Source organism: Myotis myotis, unplaced genomic scaffold, assembly GCF_014108235.1.
Source record: "Myotis myotis isolate mMyoMyo1 unplaced genomic scaffold, mMyoMyo1.p scaffold_m19_p_2, whole genome shotgun sequence".
Lineage (NCBI taxonomy): Eukaryota > Metazoa > Chordata > Mammalia > Chiroptera > Vespertilionidae > Myotis > Myotis myotis.
Genome location: NW_023416324.1, coordinates 70,287,628 through 70,291,723, shown reverse-complemented (window position 1 = coordinate 70,291,723; position 4,096 = coordinate 70,287,628).

Here is a 4,096-nt window from a genome sequence, read left to right as displayed (position 1 = left end):
GTTTTGTTGTTTCAATGTACTCTTCTTCACTAACTGTGAAAGCCATGACTACAGTGAGTAAGGGGAGAAAGTAGGCATCCTTGTCTTATTCCTAACTTCCAGGGAAATGCTTTTAATTTTTCACGGTTTTGTGTGATTTTGGTATATACCTTAAAAAATAAGGTTAAGAATTTCTGTTTCTCTTTGGTAAAAATTTATTTTTGTGTGCATGGGTATTTAATTTTATTGTATGATTTTTGGGCATCTATTGAGAAAGTGTTATTTAGTTTCTAAATCTTATGACTTTTACTAGAGGCCTAGTGCACAAAATTCATGAGTGGGTATGGTCCCTAGGCCTGGCCTGTGATCAGGGCCACCTTCCCTGGCTGCTGGCAGCTGGCCTCGCCTCCCCTGCTGCCACCCACCACTGGCTCCCCACTCGACATCTAGTGATCAGAACCTGCTGACCAGGGGGAGGGACCAAGAGGTCGGGCCGTTCCCGCCCCCACCGTTGGTCACCTTCTGTGTGTGGGGCAACCGACGGGGCAGGGGCCTTGGCCTGGCACCGCCTGCATCCCCCACCACCCACCCCCACTTTCCCATTTGTCATTGGTTTATGGGAGCCTGCTGGCCAGGGAAAAGGACCAAGAGGTGGTCAGTGCATCTCATAGTGACTGGTTGAGTGGTCGTGTGGTTGTTTCGCTGTTAGGGTCAATTTGCATATTACCCTTTTATTATATAGGATTCTTTAATTTGTAAATATGGTGAATGACATTTATAGATTTTTCTCTTTTTATAATATATTGTTATTGATTTCAGACAGGAAGGGAGAGGGAGAGAGAGAAAGAGAAACATCAATGATGAGAGAGAATCTTTGATTAGCCATTTCCTGCACCCCAACCTGGGGAACCAGCCTGCAACCCCAGGCATATGCCATGGCTGGGAATTGAACCAGTGACTTCCTGGTTCATAGGTTGATGCTCAACCACTGAGCCATGGCAGTCGGATGACATTTATAGATTTTCTAATGTTAAATTATTTTTGCATTGCTCAGGGTAACAGCTCCAACTTGGTCATTTTGAAAAACTATATTGCTGATTTGGTTTGCTGAGGTTTACTTAAGATTTTTGTGCTTATGCTTATTAATAAAAGTGGCTTATAATCTTTCCTTTTTATTGATTTTATTAGAGAGAGGAAGGAAGATAGAGAGATTGAGAGAGAGATTTGTTTTTCCACTTATTTATTCATCGGTTGATTCTTTTATGTACCCTATCTGGGAAATGAACCCACAACCTTGGCGTATTGGGATGCTACCCTAACCAATTGAACTACCAGGCCAGGGCGCTTATACTGTCCACATGTGGTTTTGATGTTAAGGTCTAACTCATTTCAAAATGAATAGGGCAAGATTTTCTCTTTTTTCTGTTTTCTGGAACAATTTGTGGATTCTTGGAATTATATGTTCTTTGTTGTTTGATAGAACTCATTTGGGCCTCACTTTTTTTTTTAATATATAAAAGAAGACAAAGGGGATGGTACATGACTTTAAGCTTTCATGACTCTACGAATATTTAAGTTTTCACTTTCTTTATAAATCAGCTATAATAGATTATATATTTTATAAAATGTTCTGTTTCTTACTAGTTTTCAAATTAATTGCCACAGTATTTAAAAATTAGTATGAAAACAGTATAAAGTAGAATAAAAATCATAGTATTCTGATTTTTAAAATCTCTACTGCTTGGCCAACTTGGCTTGGTGGTTGAGTATACACCTATGAACCAGGAGATCATAGTTTGATTTCCAGTCAGGGCTCATGGGTTTCAGGCTTGATCCCCAGTGGAGGGCATGCAGGAGGCAACCGATCAATTATTCTCTCTCATCATTGATGCTTCTCTCTCTCTCTCTTTCCCTCTTCCTTCCTCCCTGAAATTATATATATATATGTATTTTAAAAATCTCTACTATTCCTCTAATTATATTTAATAGTTTATTGTGATATTATTTACGTGTGCCTTTACTTTTTTCTTGATTAATTTTGCCAGAGGTCTCTATTTTATTAGTTTTTGCAGCATGTTTGCATCATCATTTATTTCTATATCTTGTTTAATAAGATTTCCTACTTGAAAGATGTATTATTTAGAAATGCATTTAAAATTTTTAATCATTTTCTAGTAGTTTTTATTCTTTTTTTGATATATATTTATTGATTTCAGAGAGGAAGGGAAAGGGGGAGAGAGAAACATCAATGATGAGAGAGAATCATTGATCAGCTGCCTCCTATACTTGCAACCCAGGCCTGTGCCCTGACCAGGAATCGAACTGTGACCTCCTGGTTCATAGGTTGATGCTCAACCACTGAGCCACATTGGCCAGGCAGGTAATTTTTATTAATGAATTATAATTTAATTACACTTCGGTTGGAGAATATAACCTGCATGATATTAATTCTCTCCTAATTTTTGAGATTTATTTTGTAGCTTTATCTATGGTCAATTTTTATGGAGAATGTGTGCTTGAAAATAATGTAAGTTTTCTAATTGCTGATGATAATATGGTTATCCCAACTTTCCTTTGATTGTTTTTTACATAGTATTTTTTCTATTCTCTTATTATAAATCTTTCTATGCCCTTATGTTTTAGGTGAGTATCTTTGTAAATAGTATCAACTGAATATTGTTTACCTTTTAATGTTTTTCAGACATGACTTAAATATAATTTCTAATCAACACTTTAATTACTGATACAATTTGATTGTGTGTGTGTGTGTGTGTGTGTGTGTGTGTGTGTGTGTAGTAAAGTACCTGATCACACACACAGGAGAGAAAAGTATTCAATTACTCTGGCAAAAGAGTAAGATACTACTTTATTCAGCCAGTTCATTTTCTGGTATTCGAGGAAGGATCCTAATTTGCAAGGTTTTTTTTTAAGCCTGGATCTGTTGTAACTGTAGAGGAGAAACAAAAACAGGAAGTTAGATTTGCTTCTTGATTCTGGTTTTACAAACTTCATTGAGAATTTTTTATTTTTGGTAAATTAGGAAGCATAGTTTCAATTCTGTCTTTTAACATGAATTAGACAATTTCCTAGGTTGCCCTTTCTGAGAAGTAGAACTGGTTGGCATGCCTATGTAAGATTTTGCTGCATTGGCAATTCCTTAGTTGTTTGTGGGGTAAGGAAGGCTGATTGGATATCTCCTATGACTTTTTGGAAGAGCCAGGAACCATCCTTTCATTACCTTTTGCTACACCTGTCCGCACATCATTTCTTGGAAATACCTTCCCAGAGACTTCACACGAACTCAGCTTCCTCTTTCCTTGTTCTGGAACTACAGTTCAGGGGACTCTAACGTAACACGTTCTTAACTCAGCCAAAGGAGTTCCACCACAGTATCATATTTTGGCATGCCATCTTTCTGACTTACCTTTTGCATGGTTATTGGTTACACCATGTGTTTAGGCGCTAATAAAAATGTATAAAATAAAAATTTTTTAATTTAGATGCAATCAGATGAATTCCCATTTTTTTCAATCCAAAAGTTCTCTGATTTTAAGTCCTTCCTTTCTTTCTAAGAGTTTGCCATCTAAACTGACAAATGTAGAGGCACATTGCTAGTGTGTCCTTTCACTCAGAAGAAAGCTAACATTAGGAAGTTGTGGAAAAGAGATCCAGACCATTCCATTCATCTGCTGCCCAAGGATGGAAGCTTGTGACTGGCTGGTCCATCTGGAAATCTATCTCTCCATCTGTGATTCTGAGAGGACAGGAATAAGCAATTGTAGTCAGTGGGTGTTTATGAGTTTGTGTCAATGGACTGTGGTTTTATGTTTATACCACATATAGATGATTACATTAAAAAAATCAGATTATAGCAAAGTCATACAACACCAAAACTTAACTTTTATTTAATGATTCACAAGTCGAGCTTTAGGTCATTATTAGGTATGTAGAAACACTGATCAAGATAGAGTTCTCTGGCCCTGGCTGGGTAGCTTATTTGGTTAGAGCGTTGTCCTGATACGCCAAGGTTGCAGGTTCAATCCCTGGTCAGGGCACATAGAAGAAGCAACCAATAAATGCACAAATAAATGGAACAACAAGCTCTCTCTCTTTAAAA